The sequence below is a fragment of the Sorex araneus genome, chromosome 2, assembly GCF_027595985.1.
Source record: "Sorex araneus isolate mSorAra2 chromosome 2, mSorAra2.pri, whole genome shotgun sequence".
In the NCBI taxonomy this organism is placed as follows: domain Eukaryota; kingdom Metazoa; phylum Chordata; class Mammalia; order Eulipotyphla; family Soricidae; genus Sorex; species Sorex araneus.
Genome location: NC_073303.1, coordinates 68154623 through 68180333, shown reverse-complemented (window position 1 = coordinate 68180333; position 25711 = coordinate 68154623). Strand labels below are relative to the sequence as shown.

Genomic DNA, 25711 nt, shown 5'->3' with positions numbered 1-25711 from the left:
AAAAAGAGACCTTTTAAATTAAAAAAGCAAACAATTTTTCTATGTTTAAAAGGAAAAACATACACCCATCAATAAACTGTGAGTAGTTTTTAGAATTACAAGTGATCGATTAACAGCTTAGTGATGCAGAGAGCTGTTATGCATTTTTATTATCATATTAATGATGTAAAAATATCCCCCACAAGTGAATGCACGCTTGAAGTTTCCTGAATGCTTTTGTACAATTCTGAGCTTTAGAGCAACAAGGTGTGCACATCTCTGGAGAGGAAGCTAACAGACAGGTGTGAGAGAGGACAACCATGCTGAAACTTCGATTCTATCCACTCCAATGTTCGAACTTTCAATATACTCATTTTGGTCCGTTTGAAGCAGGGAGAGAAAACAGAGGGTTGTAACTTAACCATATACTGAAAGTTTCCTTTTATACTTAGAAGCACTTTTTTTACTTTGTACACTTAAATGTACAAAAATGTATTCCCCCCCAGACTTATGAGGCTACCCTACAGCATCAGCACATTGATTTCTGGGTCTTACAAAAGCACTTCTTATTGTTCCTGCACCACAGACCTACACTGCTGTAACTCCTGTCAGACATCATCTTTGCTTTATGAATAAATAAACCTATGCTCAAGGGAACATTGATTTAAGAGGAAAAATCAATACCCATCTAGCTTGTGATAGACTTGAGCTTTAAGGCTACTTATCCCCAAAGCACAATGCAATAGTGAGTCCTAAAACTAGACTTTTTGCTTCCTAATAAAAGGTAAATGGGTATTTGTGAAATTGACAGGCAGAAGTCTCTGTCTTCCATGGTTCTCAGTAAATCAAGGTTCACTCTTCTAAAGGTAGGTTCCTTTTAAAGGTAGGTTGAACATACTTTCAACAAAGGAAGAGAATGGGAAAGAGGAAAATGGAATGGATGTACAGCAGTAACAAAACTTTAATAATTTGTGACACAGATTGTGAGCATAGGAGAATTCATTGCAGAATGGATTCTTTTGTACATCAAAATTTTTCATGAGAGTTTGAAAAATACTTATATCTGCCTGCACTCTGTTAGGTCAATATCAACCAAAATGTTGATGATGATTCACTTTGGATGAAGAAAGAAAAACGTTTCTTCCTTGAGAGTTGTGCATTTTTCAACTTTCAGTGACCATTATGTATACTGCGTTTAAAATTTAAAAAACATACACAATAAACCTAGGTAAGGATAGCAAAAAATATGTACTAATTACAAAATATTTTTGCTGATTACTGGCCTACAGACAGTCAAGATTTATATCATAATTTTTATATAGGGACCATATGTGGTGTCAGGAATTGAACCCAGGTAAACTGTGTGCAAGGCAATTCATCTTTCTACATCTAGATATTTTGAAGGGCACAAGAAGGCTGGTATTAAAATCAACTGATTAAAATAATAAAGCTAACAGCTTAAGCTGAAATTAACTACAACTCTGTGAGCCAAAGATCAAACAAGAGACAAGAGCTGGCTAAGGTCATCATTTCCTTAACTTTACAGTCACCTTCCAACCTAAGCCTATTTTCATATTAAAACAGTAGTTAACAGTTCTGAGAGGCTTGTGGTAACCTTTGATTACAAAGGCCCATCTGAAAGCCAAGGCTTTTGCTTTCTCCCTCTTGAATCAGTTTGATTTAAAAATGAATCACATTCTTTTTTCCTTAACTCCTCAGAGATGCAGTTCATTGCTAATTGTGTGACTCTGGCCTTTTTAGAAAACACTCTTATTTGTTGATTTGAATTAGGGGTTCAGCTTCACTAAATCACCCCTGATGCTGGCTGTTCTTATAGCTTGTCTTTTTGATAAGTGGAAAAAAACAACTCTGGAAATTTGAAACACGGTTCCAAGATGTTTTAGACAGGCATGTAAAAAGTCTGAAAATGAGTTGAGATGCCACTTTTTTTCTGGAGTGTGTGTGTGGGGGGTTGTTCAGGGAACCATATGTGGTGCCAGGGACTTAGGCAAGTTGTGTGCAAGACAAGTAGCCAACCCACTGTACTAGCTCTCTGGTTCTAAGGTACCACCATGGGTAGCACTGTAGCACTGACTTCCCATTGTTCACTGATTTGCTCGAGCAGGCACCAGTAACGTCTCCATTGGGAGACTTGTTGTTACTGTTTTTGGCATACTGAATATGCCACGGGTAGCTTGCCAGGCTCTGCTGTATGGGCGGGATACTCTCAGTAGTTGCTGGACTCTCCGAGAGGGATGGAGGAATTGAACCCGATTGGCCGAGTGCAAGGCAACGCCCTACCTGCTGTACTATTGACCCTTAGTACCACCAGGGGTACTAGAAGCAAATCAGAAAGCAAAACATTTTATTGCTGAGAAAAATGCTTAGAGTGAGCTGGAGAAAAGCACGGCATAGGATGACTTATTGCAGAAGAATACTATCTTCTTTATTACAGCCCCAGAGAAATACTCATTTCGAGAAATGAAAGCAGGCACTTTGCATGACTGGGCACGGCCTCAGATGTCGTAGCTGCAGAATCCTGTTCCCAAGTTGAGTGTCTAAAGGAGGGACAGACACTGACGTGGCTCACTAAATACAGTGTGACAGAACTGAGGAATTGGGGGAGCCCAGAGACAATGGGGAAACTGGGAAGACTGCTCGGACCAGCGAGGAACTGCGGTGAGTCTGAAGGACAGACCGCAAACTTCGTAAGGAAAGCGGGCAGGGGCTGAAGACTAATTCAAAGGGATGAGCGTTTGCTTTGCATGCAGGAGAACTGGGTCGGACCTCTGGCACCATGTGGTCCTCTGAGGGCTGTCAGGAGTGAACCCTAAGCACCACTGCGTGTGGCTCAAAAACTCAAAAACTGGGGGCTGGAGTGATAGCACAGTGGGTAGGGCATTTGCCTTGCACACGGCCGACCCGGGTTCTAATCCCAGCATCCCACATGGTCCCCTGAGCACCGCCAGGGGTAATTCCTGAGTGAAGAGCCAGGAGTAACCCCTGTGCATCGCCGGGTATGACCCAAAAACCAAAAACCAAAACGAAAAACTCAAAAACTGCAAAGGAAAATGGGTGGGGGGTGGCAAAGGCATTTCAGGCTATTTGTTTTTTAAAAAACAAATTTAAAAAAACATGCAAAGGTTTATGCGTCTCACTGGGCACAGTGTTTTTAAGCAATTCAAAAAAATCTAGTCTTAATGAAGGACAGAATGTGAAGGAGGGGAGGCTGTGCCCCGGAGGGCCCCTAGCGCCATCCGCTCTGACAGGGCGTGGATCTATTACCGGGGCCCACAGCAGCCACTGAGTGGAAAATCATATTATAAATGTGGAGCAGGGTACCTAGAGGGAACATCTGTGGGAAGAGAGCTGTATTCATCTGCTGTAGCAACAAATTGGCTCAGAGCTGATGGGAGCCAGCTCGACAGTAGTGCTGGGGGAGGCAGAATGCGGAAGAACTGAAAGATATTTACAGTCAGCATTTGTGACAGCTGGCAATTAATATGTGACCTCGCCAAGCATCGGTCACTCTTGCTGTAACTTCCTAATATATCTTCAGTGCAGAATCTGCTGTGGACTGAACGCAGAGGGCAAAGCACGTCAGGACAGAGATTTCTCGCTTGAGTTATGGGGTAGACAGTGATGCCTTTAATTGAAATATTGATTCCTGGAGAAGGCATTGGTTGTAGGTAGAAAATGAGTGAAGGGGGTAGGGAAGGCAATGGCACTTGTGCAGACACTAATTTTGAGAGTTGTTTGGTGCAGACAAATGAAAAGTAATGAAAATAGTGGGGATAGGAATCTGGCACAGAGAAAATTGGAGATTCTGAGTCCCAAAAGATTTCAAGGCAGAAAATTATCCTCATAGTAAAATTTAAGTGGTTGGTCAGGTACAAAAGTTCAGATACAATACAAAGCTTTTCAGAAACTTAAGCGAACGGTGATTTCACTACAGAAATAGCTGATGCTTATTCTACAATATATAGATTCTTGAGTTAAACCTTAATTCCCCCAACAGAAAAACGCTGTACATTTCAGGTCTGCACATAAAATATGTGAAAGTGAGCAGTTTTACTGAAAAAAAATATATGTGTATGAATATAATAGTTAATTTCTACATTGAGATTCTTGTCCAATGTTAGGAGATTAGAGGAAGGCATTTTTCTGCAGTGTAGATAATCAAAGCTGTAATGCACCAATTCTTTAAGTTAACTAACAAAAGGCAAGTTGTCTACCAGGATCTGCAGTTATATTTAGAGAGACTGAAGAGGAACTGAATGACCCTGAAATAGCTCCTGGGCCTCTACGAAGAAAAAGGGTTACATGGGCAAGAGAGAGAATTTCTTTAAAAGTTGAAGGGAAACTTCAATGAAAAGACAGTGTTCTATTTTACAAGACTCTTTCTGTGAGGATACTGAGATTGTTCAGCCCAGATGTACCTCTTCCTTTCCAGCCAACGGGGGGATTGGAGTAACGATGTCTAATGGATAGGGGTCAGCAGGGTCACCATGCCTGAGGTCTGTAAATCTTTCCAATGGGTCACATACAGCTTCAAAGTCCAGGATCCATTATAAAAGTTGACAACAACCATGCAAACTAATTAACAATGCCTTTTCGTTAACTTGCTCATTTAGATGGGATTTTTTGTTTGTTTGTTTCTGGATTAAAACTGCCCAAAGTTGTCCAGGTAATTTTGATAGGACTTTACTGTTATTGTTATTAACACTAAAGAAATTACTAACGCAATGAAGGACTGCAAACAGAGTTGCTCTGCACGTGTGTGGTGGTGGTCAGCACGGTGTGTCATCTCCCTGGACGCCTCCTCGCCACCCCGCCTCGAGGCTCTCTATCTACTCTTCCCGTGCTCAGGATGAGGAAAGAGACCGAGAGGGCAGACAGTTCACCCAATTTTCCATTGGCTTACAAGGCCATGCCAGGGGAGTCCACTAAGAGGGAAACACGTCTTAGACGACTGTTAGTGCCTCTGTTTTCTCTTTTTTCTTTTTTTGCATCACACCCAGCAGTGCTCAGGGATTAGTCCTGGGTCTGCACTCAGGAATTACTGCTGGCCGTGCTCAGGGGACCATATGGGATGCTGGGAATCAAATCCGGGTTGTCTGAGTTCAAGGCAAACGCTCTACCCGCTGTGCTATTGTTCCAGCCCCCAAGTGCCTCAATTTCTATGGCATAGACCGAAGTGTAAAACTGGGCTGCCAGTGCCCGGGAGATGCTTCCATTTCAAAGCTGAGTGCGGCACTTTTGTTTGTTTGTTTTTGGGGTCACACCTGGCAATGCACAGGGGTTACTCCTGGCTCATGCACTCAGGAATTACTCCTGGTCGTGCTCAGGGGACCATATAGGGTGCTGGGAAGCGAACCTGGGTTGGTCACGTGCAAGGCAACCACCCTACCCATTGTGCTATCATTCCAGCCCCAAGTGCAGCATTCTTACACTTCACACACAGGCCCCAAGTAAACAAATGATGCTATACAATGTTACGCCAAAAATAAGCATGAACAGAGAAAATGAGAATGAATAAGAGAAATGATTACCTTGAAATCACTTTGCCAGGACCAAACTTGCACTCTGAACTGCTGGGATACGAAGAACTTCGGATTTTCTGGAATGGAAACATAGCAGGAAGAAATTTCAGTCCTCTGAATGAGCGGAGGACTGCAATGACTAAGGATAAAGTGATTCCCTTTCCTTTACTTACTTTTTAAAGTTTTGAAAAAAATAAAGAAAGCAATGGACAATGAAATAAATAGCACTTTATTTGCATAAGAAAGGTTGAAAAAAAAGTTGCAACTTCCTCTTCAAGAATTTACACACCTGGACATTATTCCAAATTTTATATTTATCTATAGGACAGTAAAAATGATGACAGTAGATCACGTGAGCTCAATAATTAAAAACTATGCCCAGGCTTTGTTTTCTATGTATTGCCTCATTCCACCTCTCACTCCCAGACACTGCCACTATGAACCTCCGAATTGTTCCATGCACCTTGGGTTAAAATAAAACCCGAACATGATGTTTGTTAAGAATTTGTCAGAACCATAAAGATTGAAATAAAACTTCACAGCGGTTCACTGTAATTGCAGTAATAGAGTTAGCCACAGTATGTTAGGACTTCCTCTTGAAACATGCTATATTTTTGTCATACCATTTCCCAGGGTTAAAATACAAGTCTATAACTTGTAAAGATCACTTCCTTCAAGCCAAAGCATGATGCAAGTCGGTGAAATGCAATAATCAATCTAAACTTCTGCTTTTCTTGACCGTGGATCTAAGAAAGGCGTGGTAAAATATGCTGAGCCAAAAGCCCCGCCAAGAGAAAGACAAACCTAACAGCTAAATACTCACTGAGGAAAATACCCACTGATCTAGTAGAATTTTTTTTCATTCATTTTGAGTCACACCCGGCGATGCTCAGGGGTTACTCCTGGCTCATGCACTCAGGAATTACCCCTGGAAGTGCTCAGGGGACCATATGGGATGCTGGGAATCAAACCTGTGTCGGCCGCATGCAAAGCAAATGCCCTACCCACGGTGCTATCGCTCCAGCCCACATCATTCTTGATACAGTTTAAAAGGAAAACACTGTTTCATTGAAAGAAATGAAAAGCAAAAGAGAGCTTAAAAGAGGCAGAGGGAGATAGTAAAACTAGCATGGAGCAAGGGGCACGCCTCCCGTGACCAGCGTGTCAGACTGCCCAGCGGGCAGCTCGCCACCTCTGGGCTGCCCTGTGGGAACCCTCACACAGGTCTAAGGGCACCTGGGAGTGAGCGCCAGGAGAAAAGCACAAGGGAATACAGAGGGGAGTTCCTCACCCCGAGAGGTGGGAAAAGGGTCCCGATGACATTAACCAGAGTGCAGAGAAAGGCAATGGGGAACTGGTCTCAGTAGGAGACTAGGCACGACAGGGGTGAGGGGGTAAGTCAGGGAAGGGAACACTAGGGCAATGGAGGAGGGGAAGTGCCTGTCACAGAGGCAGGCTGGGGGGTGGGAGGGAAACTGGGGACATGGGTGGAAGGTAGTGGGCCCTGGTGAAGGGACTGGTGTGGGAACAATAGATACCTGAAACTCAATCGTAATTACCCTTGTAACTTTGTAATTCACAGTGGTTCAATTAATAAAAAGCTAAACATTTTTTAAAGGTAGAAAAAAGAAAAGAAAGAAAAAAGAAGAAGGAAGGAAGGAAGGAAGGAAGGAAGGAAGGAAGGAAAGAAGGAAGGAAGGAAGGAAGGAAGGGAGGGAGGGAGGGAGGGAGGGAGGGAGAGGGAGGGAGGGAGAGAGGGAGGGAGAAAGAGAGGGAGGGAGAGGGAGGGAGGGAGGGAGGGAGAAAGAGAGGGAGGGAGGGAGGGAGGGAATGAAGGAAGGAAGAGAAAGAAAATTCTCTCCTCTTCCCTTTTGCTGGCAAACTTCCCACTGTGACCACTAAGCATTACCAGTTCAGCAACCAGTGGGTTCTGGAAGTTTTCCATCCCATCCTGAAAACCCACATTTTATTAAGTCAGAAAATTGCATTTCAAGTACTCAACAACTGTCTCAGAAACAAGCATTTAGGACTAGCATGTGGCCCCAAATGGAAAAAGCAATTATTTGGAGATGCTGCTAAACCTGTCCAAACACTTAATGATAACTCTCTGCGCTCAGCGCAAGCAAATAAGGTGCCGGTCAGCTGACCAAATTACAACATATCCGACAGAGAGAGACGTGAGTAACAGCAGGAGCGTGCCCAGGTCATGAATCAGTACAGGAAGGAGCACAGGGCCCATATGGACGGCTCTCCACACCTCCTGGGATAAACTCCAAGCGACTCACTTGGCATGTCTGCCAGGCTGCCTGCCACAACACCGGCCAGCCTGCCTTGCACCCATTGCACCATTTATCTCAGGATCTTCACCTCCCACCCTGACTACACCATATCTCTCCCCTGACGTTTCTTGGGTGGGTGTCTCTATGTTTTTGAATGCGTTAAAGAACTGAAATGGAAATGAGTATCAAATGTGGCTCTTGTGTTTAAGCTAAACATCTGTAATGCTTATCAAGAGCCAGGATCCCAGCATCTGGTAGTTGGGACCACAATTTGTCCAAAACTGAGTCCTCAGCCTTTGATAGCGATCCTTTTCAATCTTTTCCTTTCATTTAAACTTAATTCAAGAAATCAAGTGGGGGCTCGAGTGATAGTACAGCATGTGGGGCATTGGCCTTGCACACGGCAGACCCGGGTTCGATTCCAAGAATCCCGTATGGTCCCCTGAGCACCACCAGGAGTGGTTCCTGAGTGCAAAGCAAGGAGTAACCCCTGTGCATCGCCAGATGTGACACAAAACGAAAAAAAAAGAAAAGAAAAGAAAAGAAAAGAAAAGAAAAGAAAAGAAAAGAAAAGAAAAGAAAAGAAAAGAAAAAAAATTAAGTGGGCTTCTGTAACATCATCATGAACAACTTTCTAAATAAAGTGGGGGGAAAATTAACTGGGTCTGGAGAAGTAGTACAGTGGTTTAAGGGACTTGTCTTGCATGTGGCCTGCCCTAGTTCGATCTGACACTGCAAATGGCTCCCTGTGCACTACCAGGAGGGATTCATGTGCACAGAGCCAGGAGAATGTCCCGGGTACAGCTGGGTATGACCCAATCTCCTCCCACCCACTCCTTGGAATAGTACCCCAAGGGTCCAGAAACACAGTGGAGAAAAGGCATTTGCACTCTGCTCACTGCAGCACTGTTCCCAATAGCCAGAGTCTGGAAACAACCCAAGTGCCCAGGAACAGACCACAGGATAAGGAAACCATGGTACATACACATGATGGAATACTACTTGGCCTTAAGAAAAGATAAAAGTCATGCCTTTTGCTGCTACATGGATGGATCTGGAGAGTATCATGCTGAGTGACGATGGTCAGCGGGAGAAAGACCCACTCAGAATGATCTCTCTCAGCAGTGGTATAGTAGGGAAACAAATGCCCAAAGGCAAAAGGAACGAAAAACAGGAGAACTAATCTTCAGTAGGGAGTTTGCTACGAGGGAAGGGTGAGGAGTGGACTAGGGCAGGGAAGAGAACTCTGCAAAGGAGTGGGAGGTGCTGAAAGGTGGTAAAGTGTCTGCCCGAAACCTCAGTGACACTGTGGTAAGCCACCTGCCACAGGCTGGTGACCTCGAGGAAAACCGAGGACACCAGTGAGGGGGAAGTGGACCCGGTGAGGGGATTGGTGTTGGAATGCAGTATATCTGAAACCCAATCATGAGTAACTTTGGAATTCACAGTGACCAAATAAAAATTTTTTTTAAAGAAATGAACCAAGCACTATTGTAAAGTACAGAACACTGGCGCTTTAGCCCAGATTCTTCTTTATGTTGTGGGATCAGCGTTGCCTACTCTCCAGTTGGGACAAACAAAACTATCTCAACTTTGGTATGTTCCCCTGATGAGCAAAATCCCAGCCAGCGGAAGATCACTGATCTAAAATGGATGATGGCATACTGAAACAATAATATCTCTGAAATTCCACATTATCCAGTCTGGGTGGGAGCCGTCAAAGACGAAGGAGAGAGGCGGGAAGGCGCAGATATTGATCACCTGCTGGAGTTTTCCTTCTGTCTGAGGTTGGTCATTTTAATCAAATTAACTAAATCCTGGGCTGGAGCGATAGCATAGCAGTAGGGCATTTGCCTTGCACGCGGCCGACCCGGGTTCGATTCCTCCGCCCCTCTCAGAGAGCCTGGCAAGCTACTGAGAGTATCCTGGCCGCACGGCAGAGCCTGGCAAGCTACCCATGGTGTATTCAATATGCCAAAAACAGTAACAACAAGTCTCACAATGGAGACGTTACTGGTACCCGCTCGAGCAAATCAATGCGCAACAGGATGACAGTGCTACAGAGAACTAAATCCTTGTGCTTTCCCTCCGTAAGCCAGATGAATCCAAACTTCAAGGCAATTGAAGTTTGCATGGTGAGTGCATGGTGAGTGTCACTCTTCAGGGTCACATACTATTCCTAGAAATTCCCAAAGGCATCGGCAGGCCTTCCTTCCCCTTTCAGTGGAGAAGACCAACTACCGAACTTCTCATCCTAGAAAGTGAAAGGGCAGCACTCCAGAGTCTCAGGGAAACCCCTCCTTTTGGCCACATCACAGGATATTTTCTGCACCAACTTAAAGTTTGTTTGCATAACAGTAGGCTGACTGGTGTCATGTGAGTGGTTAAAACCTCCCGTTTCCTAAGACTGTAAGGAAGTTGGTGCATCTAGCCAGTAGAATTTGTTACTCTCATGCTATGATAGTTCATATTCCACAAATGAGTGCAGTCCTTCTTTGTCTGTCCCCCTCTTTCTGACTATTTCACTTAGCATGACATTCTCCATGACCATCCACTTATAAGCAAATTTTATGATTTCATCCTTCCTAACAGCTGCATAGTTCTCCACTATGTAGATACGTCAAAGTTGCTTTAACCGGTCATCTGTTCTCAGGCACTTGGGTTGTTTCCAGATTCTGCCTATTCTGAACTGTGTTGCAATGAATATACAGGTGCGGATGTCATTTCTGCTGTGCTTTTTTTGCACCCTCGAGATATATTCCCAGAAATGGTACTGTTGGGTCATATGGAAGCTCAAGAAGAGAAATAGTAAGAGGGAAATTGTCTGCCATAGAGGCAGGGGAGGGATGGGGCAGGGGGAGGGGAGGGATACTGGGTAGATTGGTGGTGGGGGATATACACTGGTGGAGGGATGGGTGCTCGATCAATGCATGAATGAAATTCAACCATGAAAGTTTTGTAACTATAGCTCACGGTGATTCAATAAAAATTTTTTCTTAAAAAAATAGAATTGGTTAGGTACTAATTGGTTATACTCTTTATCAACATCAAGCAAAGAGCCTACTCCATGCAGCCTAGAACAGGCATGTGGGTTAAACCCTGACTTACACTACTAACTCTTCTAAGAGCACTTAGTAAGAGAATGAGGGACAGGAATTCCTGGACAGAATGAGATATGGGTTATTACTCCATCCTATTCCCATCAGAATCTGGCAGGTTCAATGATCTCTTCATTTTAGGAATGTTTTGTTGCAAAGGGTACCAAAATCAGGGATCTTCGATAGTCTAATCTATTTTTTTAAAAATGCCACAGTAGCATTTTTAAACACCTCTGTTGATACATCTCTTTCACTACTTGACTCTTTCTGATTCTTTTGTAACATAATCACATTGTCTCTTCTAATGCCTATGCAAATACTTTCTTTATGGAGGGTTTCTGAGTGCTGGTTACTATTCCAGGTGGGTGCTCATAACTGATCAACACAGACACAATTCCTGACCCTCGGGGAGCTTTCTAGTGAAGATGGAAGACAAAACAACCATCTGGCAGGACAGGTCTGCTCACCTCTGGGGGGAGAAAAAAAAAAGCAACTGAAACTAGTTCAGGGCTTGGCACTGCCTGGAAAGAGGTATTTCTTGAAGGGGGTTCACTGTTCACTGTCATCCCATTGCTCATCGATTTGTTCGAATGGGCACCAGTAATGTCTCTCATTGAGAGACTTATTGTTACTGTTTTTGGCATATCCAATACGCATGGGCAGCTTGCCAGGCTCTGTCACTCGGGCTCGATACTCTCGGTAGCTTGCCGGGCTCTCCGAGAGAGACAGAGGAATCAAACTCAGGTCGGCCGCGTGAAAGGCAAATGCCCAACCGCTATGCTGTCACTCCAGCTGAAGGGGGAAGTCAGGAAAATAAAGAAAGTGGTAACAGAGCAGAGGCCAGAAGGGGCTGGGGAGGGGCTGAGCTCGGGTGCGGGACACAGTGAGCGGCTAACTGTGGGCACGGGGCATGACCATCACCATTGTTGGCACCTTGAAGAGAATCATCGGGGCCGGAGCGATAGTCCAGGGGGAAGGGCCTTTGTCTTGCATATGGCTGACTCAGGTTCGATCTCTGGCATCCCATATGGTCCCCCAAGCACCGCCAGGAGTATCTCCTGAGTGCAGAGCCAGGAGGAACCCCTGAGCATAACAGGTGTGACCCCCGCCCCCAAAAGGAAGAGAATCAGCAGTGTCCAGTCCTCCCAGCACTCTACAGAAGGACTCTGGCATAGTGGACAGGAGGAAGTTCACTGATACCAGAAAGGAAAACAGAGTACCAGCCGGCCTCCAGAGCGCTGAAGAAAGAGGTCCTGAGGAGAGAGGAGAAGCACGAGGCAGCAACACTGACAGTTCTAAGGCCGCTGAGATAAGGACGGGGCCTGAGGGGCCGCAGAGACAGTACAGCTTGCCTTGCATGGGGCTGACTTGGGTTCGATTTCTGACACACATATACCACACACACACACCATGCTCTGGCTCTGAATCTCACCAGGAGTGACTCCTGAGCACAGAGGCAGGAGCAAGTCCTGAACACAGAGGGGTTCGAAAACAATACCCAAACAAGCAACAACAAAATAGAACAAGCTCAAAATAAAAGCAAGCCCCGAAGAAGGGGATGTGTTCCTTCCACTACACGTCGCCGGGTGAGGATTCGGGGAAGAACGATCGAGGTAAGAACAGGGAGAGGGAAAGGAAGCCGAGAGCAAGCGAGAAAGAGACGACTTCTGTGAAGAGAAAGGACAGAATCTAAATCAGCACTGCTGGGAATTGTCGGGGTTCAAGGTGACTTGGAACTAAGGGTGCCAGGGGAGCAATGACCGGCAAGGTAAGAGGAGGTTTCTGAGCACGGGGACTCGGAGAAGAGGCGGGAGTTAAAAGGCCTCGGGATTAGCAGCACCAGCGACAGCTGCGGCCTTGGTAGAAAGGCAACGTCCCAGGCCTGGTCACGACTGGGGTGAGAACTGGCTTCTGCTGAGCCAACGAAGCTCAACTTCCCCTCGGCCAGGGGCCCCAGACAACCAATGCAAAGGTGCTACCAGATAGGGTTCTGGGGTTCAGAATCTTCCTGGGGCTCTCCGGACCATTTTAAAAAATTATATATTTATTTAGTTATTAATGAGTGAATCACCATGAGGGTACAGTAACAGATTTACACATTTTCATACTTATGTTTCCCTCATACAATGTTCGAGCACCCCTCCCTCTACCAGTGTCCATTCTCCACCACCAGTGAACCCAGTATCCCTCCCATCTCCCAATCCCATCCCCCCTCCCCCTGCCTCTGTGGCAGGGCATTCCCTTTTGTTTTCTCTCTCTCTCTCTCCTTTTGGGTGTTGTGGTCTGCAATAGGGGTATTGAGTGGCCATTGTGTTCGATCTACTGGTTGAACTCTACAAGAAGAAAACATCCAACCCCATCAGAAAATGGGGCAAAGAAATGAACAGAAACTTTTCCAAAGAAGAGATACGAATGGCCAAAAGGCACATGAAAAAATGATCTGCATCGCTAATCATCAGGGAGATGCAGATCAAAACAACCATGAGATACCACCTCACACCACAGAGACTGGCACACATCCTGACCATTTTTTGACTCTAAACAGCTCATTCTGTCTCCTGGTGTTTCCATCCCACTGCCTCCCTCTTGCTCCTGCCCCGCCTGGCAGCCTGTGATCTACCAGGCAAGCTCGAGATCCCACTCGCCCGAAGACCCCTGCCCTCCTCCCTCGCACTGCACCCTGGGGGGTTGCAGGCAGCCAGCATCCCCTCACTCACAGAGACCCGATCCTGACACCCCTCTGCTCCCTTTTCTCAGACACCTGCTTGCCGGGATCCGGCCTACACAACTCCGTGAGCCCCGCAGACACATTTCTTCCAAGGCTCTCATGCCAAATCCATAATGCTGACATTTGCAGCTTCTTCGAAATTTGGCTTCCCGATGTCATAATTACCGGGCGTCCTATATCTTCCATAATATGAACAAACTGCCTCCGCTCGTTCTAGTTAATTTCAAAAACCAAGGCAACCGCAGCTCCGCAGGAACTTTCGCAGGATGAAAGATGAGGTTGGTCCTAATTAATGCAGGCTGTGCTTCAATAGCGGCTTTCTTCCTTAATAAACAGAGTGTGACATTTTCATTAACCCAGATGCAAACCCCTGTACCAACACTCACACATGCAATAGTATAAAAATATCAAATTGACAATCTCTGTCCTCTTCTGTTGCACGACCCCAGAGATTTCACATGCAGCCACATGCGACGGTTTTTGTTATCTCTAGCAATTAGCATTTATAAGCCAGACTCCATGCAGACTTCGTGTCTTATGCTCCATGCATCCTCGTTTCAGGTAACGTTCACAAAAACAACATGGGATCCACACTATTGTGTCGTTGGTCTCATGGATGGGAAAACTGAGATTTGGAAAGGTTTGGCAGCAGCTGATCCAGTGAACGGGTGAGCCAATTGCACATTTCAAACCCAAACGTACGGGCCTCTCACAAAGCATTCTAAATAAGACACAGCTACTGCCTAAGAGGAAGACCCTGTGGTTTTCTTGGCTTCTTTCTGTTCTGAAACATATACACAGCCACCACTATTATGCAGTGTTAATGAAATAAAAGGTATGAATCAAGACAGAGATAGTTCAGGGGTTAAGCTGTTTGCCTTGCAGATGGCTGACCCGGTTTTATCACGGCACTGCACAGGACGCCCTGAGCACAGAGTCAGGGGGACTCCTTAAGCAAGGCAAGCAAGGCTGGATGTGGCCCTATGTCCCTCTCCCCACAAAAATGACATAATGCTACGGTCTCTAACCACATAAGAGGAAAGCATTTGATTCAGGCAACCTTGCTTAGACCTTTTTGTAAGCTGTTTCTCAGTAAGAATAAATCAATGAAAGGTGCCAGTCTGGCATGTCTGTGCTGAGCTGTGATGTGTCACAGAGAAACTGCTTACCCATGGGTACCTAGATGTAATCTCGGGTAAGTGGGTTGGTGGGTTGGTGGGTTGCTGAGCAAGTGCTCTGGTCTCCAAGAACAGAATCTCTCTTGATCTCAGAAGAAAATGGTGTAGAGTCCCTTGTCCAATCTCTTTCTCCTGAAACCAGCCTAGGAATCAGTTCACCAAGTGGACAGAGGAAAAAGAACCGAGTTCAAACCTGCCCGTGTGAGCTCACTACACGTCTTCGTCTTTGGACATGTTTCCTTTGCTGCAGCACTGAAGCTCGGGTCCTGTCTCCTCGCTGACCAAGGGCAGCGTAAGGCTGACTGACGGGGCCCGAGGGCCCTGGGTCAGGAGAGCTGAGGTCAGTGACCCTGTGACCACCCACCGAAGCAGCAGCACCACAGAATCAGGGCTGGTCTTGGAGGCAGGATAAAAATGGTTTTCTTTTTGGTTTGTTTTTGCACTTATTTTAATGAGGCAAAATAAACGAAATAAAAGAAGTCTCTGGAAATGGGCTTCCCCACTCCCAAAGCCGAATTTCTAAGAGATACATCTTGAGTCAGGAGAGACAGCACAACCTGCCTTGCATGCAGCCCACCTGCGTTCAATCCCCAGACTCACACCCAGTCCCCTGGGCACCGCTAGTCATGATCCCTGAACACAGAAGTCAGGAGTGATTCCTCAGCACAACTGGGTGTGGCCCAAAATTAGCACTGTAGCACTGCCATCTTGTTGTTCATCGATTTGCTCAAGTGGGCACCAGTAACGTCTTCACTGGGAGACTTGTTGTTACTGTTTTTGGCATATTGAACACTCTGCGGGTAGCTTGCCAGGCTCTGCCGTGTGGGCGGGATACCCTCAGTAGCTTGCCGGACTCCCTGAGAGGGGCGGAGGAATCGAACCCGGGTCAACTGCGTGCAAGGCAAATGCCCTACCCGCTGTGCTAAAAAAATGAAACTTCCCAGCCTCGTGTTCCTACTGCTCTGAGTATTATCCATGCTGTGGTCGGGGGCACACAATGTCTGGGGACTGAACCCGGGGCCTCACACATTCCAGGGGCTCCATCACGTCAGTCACACGATAGTCACGCCCTTGCTCTCCCGAATCCCCTGGCTTACTTTCTAGGGGGCAGCCTCGGCCACACCAAGTCGGGCTTCGGTGTGTGCTCAAGATAAAATCCAGGGACGCTCCCCTGGCCACTAAAATCTTGTTCTTATGTAAATATCACAGGGCAAGATTTTATAGCTTCCTGGACTTTAAAAGAAACAAGATTTAAAAAAAAAAATTCTCTCTCTCAGGTCCAATTAAGAACAGAGCAGCACTGGAAAAGGACAAGCCCCTGGCACGGAACACAGAACCAATGACCGAACAGAGCAAGGAGACGTGGGGCGGAAAGAAGACGAGACGAGAGGGACAATGGGGACAGTGGCCGTGGGGACAGTGGCCGAGGGTCATGGGCAATTTGGTGGTGCTAAGGCACAGTCAGTTTCTATCACATTATCATGAACTTTATCATCTTTCTTAGTGAAACAAAATTGTTTTTACTGAAAGGAATTTAGAGAGATGTGAGAGAAGAGAAAGAGAGGAATATATGTTTAAGAGAACATGGGTTTCTCCAAGAGGTAATAAAGTCTCACTATTTAGTACTCAAAACTGCAATATTCAAAGTTTTAATACTACTATAACATCCTACACTATAGAAATAAAAAAGTTTTTTAATTGAATCATCCCGTTGCTCATCGATTTGTTTGAGCGGGCACCAGTAACGTCTCTCATTGAGAGACTCACTGTTAATTGTTTTTGGCATATCCAATACGCATGGGTAGCTTGCCAGGCTCTGCCGTGCGGGCTTGATACTCTTGGTAGCTTGCCAGGCTCTCCGAGAGGAGCGGAGGAATCGAACTCGGGTCGGCCGCATGAAAGGCGAATGCCCAACTGCTGTGCTGTCGCTTCAGCCCCACTGAAATACAGTTACAAACGTTTCCTGTTTAAATTTCAGTCATACAATAATCAAACACCCATCCCTCCACCAGTGCACATTCTCCACCGCCAATGTCTCCAGTATCCCCTCCTTTCCCACCTTCCCCCTGCTTCTATGGTAATTTCCAGAACTAAAAAAGTTTTAAAAACAAGATTTGAAAGGGATGCTGACTACAGATTAATATAAATTTATTTTTCCAAAAATGAAGAAAATATTTTAAATTAAAAAAAAAGAGTCTATAATCCATGGTCAAACCATAACCCTTTTAACCTGTCCTGTATCTGGATAAATATTTCTCACTCGATATTAATTCCAGCTTAAGTATTGATCAGTCTCACCGCCGATTTTGCTATCTGTCTTAGGCTGTCAGGACTGTTAAAACCGGGACCAAATCAATTCCGTTCTTTTTGTAAGGCATGTGAAAACGTTACACATAATTAAGCACTTAAAGGGGTTGTGATGATGATGATTATGAAGAACGAGAACAGGGAACACCGGGGTATGAGGGAAGCTTCGTGAAGCCTTCCCGCCTTTCCGGAACGTCAGCCACTCACACTCTCAGGCAGAGTGGAAGCCCGGCTGCGGACGCTGGCAGAGCCAGCCCAGCCTCAGGCAGCCGGTGCGAGGTCCAGCAGCCACAGCAGCCGCCAGAAGCTCGAAGGAAGGGCGCACCTCAACCTCATCCTTGTTCCACTCACTCTGCACAGGGTAGAGAGCCCCGAGTCCAGGGACTTCATTCCATAGTCACGGGGCTCTGAGAACAGCAGGGATGAGGGCGGGCAGTTGCGAGCCAGCACTGAGCCACCTGTCTGCTGGATCTTCACATTCTATCACCTCTTTCTCCTCCGAAAGCCCCCCCCTCCCCACTCCCCGTCCCCTCGCCTCACACACATGCATTATTCTTCGGAGGCTTTTACAGGAGCTACTCGGCACAGAATCATCTCTCCTGCTTGCTGCAGTCTCGCCTGCTTCTGTGGCTCACAAAGGCCTTTGTTCCTTCGATGCTTTGGGAACTTCTAAGTCGCTAGAAAGAGGGATGTGGAAAATCATCTTCCAGCGGCACTCCTGCTCAGTGCCCGGGGCCAGGGATGAGAAATCGCGTCCTGAGGAACTGGACACAAGCCATCTGGGTGGAAATCTGGATCCCAGATTTTCTTTTTTTTTTTTTCTTTCACATTTCACTTCCAATGACGCGGCTCAGTGTGCCACCCAGCTTAAACCTCTGTTCCCACTCCTGCGTCCTGGCACACATGGGCTTCGCTGGGGGATTAGAACCCAGCCACATAGATATAATCCAGACACTTATTCTGATGGGTGGGGTTGGGGGTTGGGCGTTGGGCATTTGAAACTTGTTTGAAAGTCTTGGTTGCAGCTGCTGTTGAAAGCTACTTCATCACCAGATCATTTGTTTACTTTATTATTCTTCTGGAGCAATGGCACAGCGAGTCTGGTGTTTGCCTTATGTGGCCGACCCAGGTTTGATTCCTCTGTCCCTCTCAGAGAGACCAGCAAGCTACCAAGAGTATCCCACCAGCACGGCAGACCCTGGCAAGCTACCCATGGCATATTCGATATGCCAAAAACAGTAATAAGTCTCACAATGGAGATGTTACTGGTGCCCGCTTGAGCAAATCGATGAACAATGTGATGACAGTGCTACAGTGTGTTATTCTTTTATTCTTTAAAAATCTATTACATGGGGCTGGAGCGATAGCAGGGCGGGTAGGGTGTTTGCCTTGCAGGTGGCCAACACAGGTTCGATTCCCAGCATCCCATATGGTCCCCCCAGCACTGCCAGGAGTAATTCATGAGTGCATGAGCCAGGAGTAAACCCTGTACATAGCTGGGTTTGACCCAAAAAGTCAAAAGAAAAAATTTATTACAGTTTTGACAATATGATTACAATAGCACTTAGGTTCATGATGCTATTAAAGTTACTTCCAAGTCCCAAGTACTTATCTCACTATTTCTCAAAACGTAACCCCACTATTTTGGGTCGAGGAGGGGCCACATCAGGCTTAGGCCTCAATTCTGCCTCTCAGGGTCCCTCCTGGAAGGTTCAGGGGTCCCAGTGATAAAACCCTGCTCACTGGCATGCAAAGCAAGCTGTTATTCCCCTCTCTCTCTCTGTCTCTCTCTGTCTCTCTGTCTCACTCCCCCATTAAAGCACTGTGATTTATAAAGTTATTCATAGTTGAGAAAATAGCAGCTGGGGTTTGTTTTTCGTGCCACACCCTGCAGTGCTCATGGCTTATTCCTGGTCTGCACTGAAGGATCACTCCTGCACCCCGCCTGGCCCTGGGCAAGGCAGACACCCCACCCTCTGGCCTATTGCTCAGCCCGAGAATAGCATTTTAAGAAAGTGATTCATTTTTGTTTGGTTCCTGAGCCAAACCAGGCGATATGCCTGGGTTACTCTGGGTTCTGCATTCAGGAAGGATTCCCTTCAGTGCTTGGGGCAACATACAAGATGCTGGGGATCGAACTTGGGTCGGCTGCAGCTGGGTGCCAGGCAAGCACCCTACCCGCTGTATTATCTCTCTAGTCCTTTCTCACTGAATCTCTTAAAGCTGCTGTTTTCACACCTTCCTGCCCATCTTTATCAGTCTTCCTATAACAGATGAGAAGTTACTAATGCTAATTTGGTGGATTTTTCTAGATTTTTACCCCTAAATTTCAACCAGAAAAGAAAATGCAGTTAAAGAGGTATTTTCACACGGATACCACCCTTAGTAATATTCTGTGTCTAGAAAAATGGGTAGGGTGCTTGCCTTGCCGACCTGACTTCCATCCCTGGCACCCCGTATGGTCCCCTGAGCATTGCCAAGAGTGATCTCTGAGTATAAGCCAAGAGTAAGCCCGGGAACATTGCTGGGTGTGGTCCCAAAATAAAAAGCAGATGAAATCTTAATCTCCTCTCCTCTCCTCTCCTTTCCCCTCCCCTCCCCTTTCCTCTTCTCTTGAGCATTACAGGTTGCAATACAGATACTCAGAGGTTATCATGTTTGCTCCTTTACCTACTTTCAGCACGCGTTTCTTCTTCTTCTTATTATTATTATTTTAAATTTTATTGAATCACCGTGGGATAGTTACAAGCTTTCATGTTTGGGTTACAATCTCACACTAATCAAACACCCATCCCTCCACCAGTGCACATTCACCACCACCAATATCCTGGGTATACCCACCCTTTCCCACCCTCCCCCTGCCTCCATGGCAGACAATATTCCCCATACTCTCTCTCTACTTTTGGGCATTATGATTTGCAATACAGATACTAAGAGGTCATCATGTTTGGTCCATTATCTTCTTTCAACACACATCTCCCATCCTGACCGATTCCTCTAGCCATCATTTTCTTAGTGATCCCTTCTCTATTCCAGCTGCCTTCTCCCCTCCGCTCATGAGGCAGGCTTCCAGTTATGGAGCAATCTTCCAGGTCTTATATCTACTGTCCTTGGGTGTCAGCCTCATGTTATGTTATTCTATACTCCACAAATGAGTGCAATCCTTCTATGTCTGTCCCTCTCTTTCTGACTCATTTCACCTAGCATGATACTCTCCATTTATAAGCAAATTTCATGACTTCATCTCTCCTAACAGCTGCATAGTATTCCATTGTGTAGATGTACCAAAGTTTCTTTAACCAGTCATCTGTTCTAGGGCACTCGGGTTGTTTCCAGGTTTTGGCTATTGTGAACAGTGCTGCAATGAACACATAGGTACAGATGTCATTTCTACTGCAGCATGCATTTCTTATCCAGAGTGATTATTTCCAACTACCTTTGTCATACTGATCGCTTCTCTATCCCAACTGCCTTCTCCCCAAGCACTTGAAGCAGGCTTCCAACCATGGACCAATTTTCATGGCCCTTGTTTCTACTGTCCTTGGGTATTCTACTGTCCTCATACTATGTTTTTTTACAAGGTGGATATTTTTTAAAAGCACTGCAATGAATAAAGTATGTCTGAGTAAGACATTATTAGATTAACTGAGTCAATAAGGTCAAGGTTTGGAGCTAAGGTTTGAAAAGCATGTGAAAATTTTGCTGAACACAAACTCCTTAGATTAGTTAAAATCAAGGACAGGCTGATGTTATGGGTACCACTTTCTAAACAAACCCAAAGAAACTGAATCAGAGCTAGCTGTAAGGGCCCAGGCTAACTTGAGAAGCCTTTGTGTTCTCTCTCAAGACAATGTCCTTTAGGAAAGACCATCACTTATCCTTTGGGGTACAAAGTAACCCAGGAAAAACAAAGAAAGGAAAAGGAGAAAAGAACAAAGAGAAGATACCACTGCTCAAGATAGATCCCAGGAACGCCATATGGTTCCTCCAGCCCTGCCAGGAGTGATCTCTGAATGCTGAGGCAGGAGTTATCCCTGGGCATCACTGTGTGGAATAACCAATGACAACAACAAAAATCCTTGAATATAAAAATATTTTTTCCTTATGGGATCATCTTTATAAATGTATCCAGCAAACCTCTTGAAAAACAGAAGTAGACAAACATAGAAAGTACCTGCTAGCTTATTCGTTTCAATGCCAGAGTTCCTTGTTTCAAATTACTCAGTTAAATATTATTTCTTCTATACTTGTTTACTGATATAAGGTGGCTTAAACGTTCCATCTGCTTAATAAATTCAACGGAAAATCATTTAAAACCACTGTTTTAAATATCAAATATCTTGATAAGAATCTAGATCAATCTATTTAGTTGGAATAAGATTTTTTTTCTCTAGTACTTAGGGAGGCATCTTCCAAGAGGGCCAGATATCCTCCTAACATGTTGTAAGCCATAAATGAATATATTTCAGAAATGAGCAGATATTTGGGCTGAGTGCAAAAACCTGAAAAAACATCTAAGGTTGAAGAAGACTCTCTTTCTCTCTCTCAGTCTCTCTCTCTCCTCTCTCTCTCTTTCTCTCTCACACACAAACACACATACACACATACACTGAGTGAAACCACTCACACATTGATAAATATCCCTCAAACATATTTTGACTTCCATTCTCTATCCTTCATTATTTGTCTCAGCTTCTTCCCAGGCTCCTGTCTCATTACACTAAAAGACTGTTTTAGGTGACCTTGTAGGTAGACAATATAAAGAACCATTCTCTTAGAAGGAAAAAAAAGTACAATACAGAGATGTTTCCATTTATGAAAAGAAACACTGACCATTCTGTGAAGGAGAAGGCAAGGCTGCCCTCTGTCCTTGCAGCAGATGACACAGGCCAGACCCTATTCGGGTCACTTTTCCTAGGACAAAGCCCCTATGAGGAAAAAACCAACATCATTCCAATTTAGAGATGAGGAAAGTTCAGCAAGGTTCGTTATTGGTTCAAGGTCACACAACTAGCGGAGGAGGCATGAATACGGTGGAAGCAGATACACGACAACAGACAAACTGGTGCCAGGGTACAAGCTCTCAACTTTTGCTCATTTCACAACCTCTTTGCTCTCTTCTCCTTATCTCCCTTCTCTCCTGTGATGGTTTGAGTTCTACCCACAATGGGATCAAAAACCTCTAGTCTGGTGACACCCTCTAGGCCTGGGTGGAACTAAGATGACGCACAGAGCTGGAACACCCACAGATTAACTTCTGGGCAGCCTTTTCATTCCTGGAATTGTTCCCCTCCCCCTCTGTCAGCCCACTATCAGGACTCATCACACAGCTCACCAGGAGGGCTTTCTTCTTCATGGAATGTTCTAATCATCCCTCAATCCTAACATAACTCGTGCAAACACTGCCATGTCTTACTCAGTGCCTGATTCAAAAAAAGAAAGCCCACTTTTCACCGTAGTATAATTTGCAATATCATTAGCTTCCCATGATTTTTGATCACTTTGGAGTTCAATATGAATGTAATCAGTCGGCACCCTTGTGAATGAATGTCTACTCAAAAGAAAGCATGCTCAGTACTACAGAGTATATCTATTTGAGTCACATCTTTGTCCTTTCCCTGTGGAAAATTCTCTTTCAGTGAAACTGTTAATTTCCATTTTCTCCTAAGCCAACTACTTCAGGTTGAGTATCTGTGAATCAAGAGAGATGCTTAGAGCAGGGTCCTGAGGAAAGAGGAGGGAGGTGCTCTGAGTCATACGCTTGAAAACCCAAATATTTGTAAGACACCCAGACACAGGGAAATATTCTCTCTGACTGCATATATACCATGAAATAATCCATTTATAAGTATCGTTAAAACTCCTGACCGAACCAGAAAGCCTTAGCAAGAAATGATGAAGCAACAATAATGATTGAGATAATAACTGCTCATTATCACTCATTTACAAAATGTCAGAATAGACCTCTACTATCTCATGCATGCCTGTTTCCTTTGGTGACTAAACTTTATAGGTGGAGTCATCATTTCAGTGCTTCCAATTCTATGAAAGGCTTAGGTTCCACACTTTCAAATTCTCTAAGAGTTCAGGTTTCCAGAAATACAATTTAGGAAGTTTACAATTAGGGAACATATATCTATCCAAAGTGCCATAATAAAAGGTAGAACATGAGGGTTAAAAAAAAATTTAGGGTCAATTATGACAATTGCTAGTTGGAAATGATCACTTTGGACAAGAACTGAGTGAAAGAAGGTAAAGGATATAGATGATAATCTTTCAGCATCTGTATTGTAAACCATAATGCCTAAAATGAGAGAGAGAGAGATAGAGAGACAGAGAGAGAGAGAGAGAGGTACCTGCCATTAAGGCAGGCTGGGGTGGGGGTGGCTCGAAGGGGTGGGAGGCAAACTGGTGGGAAACGTACACTGGTGGAGGGATGGGTGTTGGAACACTGTATGACTTAAACCCAATCATGAACAATTTTGTAATGCTCGATCTCATGGTGACTCAATTTAAAAAGTAAAAATAAAATATTGCATTAAAAAAATTTTTGGAGTGAAGAATTCGGTCCGCTCCGGCGGGCACCGCCAGCTGGAGATTGCTCCGAACCCCAGACTGGGCCAACAACACTGGGGTGCCAGATGGAGAAGGTACAGCTGGCACACCTTCTCCAGATGGAGCCCCAGCGACACTGAGCTTCTACTAACACGCTCCGGTATGCAGGACTGGGACACCTCCAAACCACGCCGCCTCATTCCTGATATACAAAATATATGCTCAGGGGTGGCAGAGCCATTCTCTGCCATGGCTCTGCCACCCCTGAGCGTCCATTATCCCAGAGGCACAGGAACCAATTTCAGAAAGCAGTGGCTGCTGGCAGTTATACTACTTTTGGTACCGGGAGCACCTTGCAGAATGTCTCCAGACTGAGAACTAAGCTGCGGCCCCATGCCTGCCCTGGAGGGGAAAGGTTTTACTCTCTCGCCTTTTCCTTGCTGGGGGGAAGGGTGTGGCAACCACCATATTATGAGGACCACTGATGAGAGATACAGGCTTGCAATGATCCAATTTCTGGAAGATATTTCCCTGGACTTAGTTGCTAAAATACAGAAATCCAAAACTGCACGGCCGCTATCGTGGTCGTGTGACCTTCTATCTCTTCACAGCAGGTCTGTCTCTAGTGGGGAACTCCTAACAATAATAGTGAGTTTTTTGTTGAAATATTGATTGTAACCAAAGTAAAGAGAAAATAAAGTGAAATCAGTTACACAGGTGCGGGGGAGGGATAGGAGGTATACTGGTTTTTTTTTGGTGGTGGAATATGTACACTGGTGAAGGGATGGTTGTTTCAGCACTGTATAACTGAGACTTAAGCCTGAAAGCATTGTAATTTTCCACATGGTGACTAAATAAAAAAAAACTTTGGTAAACAACTGGTTGACTTATCACAGGTGACAATGGCAGGATTTTAACTGATCTCCTTGGTTTCCAGATCTTATCTCTAGTGTCCTACCTAATATGCCATTCCACACTGCTAAATAGCATAACCAAACAAAACTAATTTTTCTTTTCTGCAAAAAAACCAGAAACAAAAATCCAACAGCAAATTTAGAAACCATGTAGGGGCTGCAGAGTCAGGCACCTCTATTGCACACAGTTGACCTAGGTTTGATGCCCCAGCACCCATACAGTTCCCCAAGCCCTACCAGGAATGATCCCTGGGAACAGAATCAGATCCAAGGCCTGAGCACCACAGAATGTAGCCTCAAAACAAAACAAACCAAAAAATGCCTAGATAATAATAATAAAAAAAATTTAAAAAAACTGCTAGTGTGGCCTCTCGACCTCATATCTCTTCATCCTCAGCAATGTAAAACAAATTATCCAATGCTTTCTTTTCAGCAGGTCGACTTTAGGGGGGAGAAACTCCAAATCAATAATAGTGAGTTTTTTGTTGAAATATTGAATGTAATCAAAGTAAAGTGAAAGTAAAGTGAAATTTACCAGTTACACATGCGGGGTGGGGGGCTGGGGAAGTGGGGGGAGGTGGGGGAGGTGGTGGAATATGTGCACTGGTGAAAGGATGGGTGTTCAAGCATTGTATAACTGAGACTTAAACCTGAAAGCTTTGTAACTTTCCACACGGTGATTCAATAAAAGAATAAATTAATTTAAAAAATAATTTTAAAGATGTCTAGATATTTGAATCAGTAGATTATTGCTGAAGAGATCAGAAAGGTGCCCAAATTACCAGGACCGTCCCTTGGGGGTGGGAGGGGGGTGTGGGAGGGAAGGAGAACAGACTGGCAAAGGTTATAACTCTTTCAGTATCATCATGGGGAAAATCCACAAATTCATGTGTTGACCAGGCCCAGACAGGAACCATCGACCAGTGAAGTGGAACATATGAAAACAAAGTCTTCTTGGAAAGTCAATGATTTGGTAGATAAGTGGGCAAAAAATACCATTTCCTTCCAAGCTGCTTTAAGAAAAACAACAAAGTCACACCATGATAAAAAGAGCAGCTGATGACAGGTGACGGTATCTGGGAGACAACATGGAAGACTGTGGCAAGCATGCCTTATTTTCAGAGGGAATT

General features: G+C 45.0%; 1 protein-coding gene across 1 annotated transcript in view; it reads right to left on the bottom strand.

Annotated features, from left to right (window-relative positions):
* The window catches only part of PAG1 (phosphoprotein membrane anchor with glycosphingolipid microdomains 1), a 165305-nt gene that overhangs the window by 97674 nt on the left and 41920 nt on the right, over positions 1-25711 (bottom strand). Inside the window, exon 2 of the mRNA XM_055126776.1 lies at positions 5532-5599. The gene's annotated coding sequence lies outside the window, so the exon portion shown is untranslated. The remainder of the gene's footprint in view (positions 1-5531; positions 5600-25711) is intronic.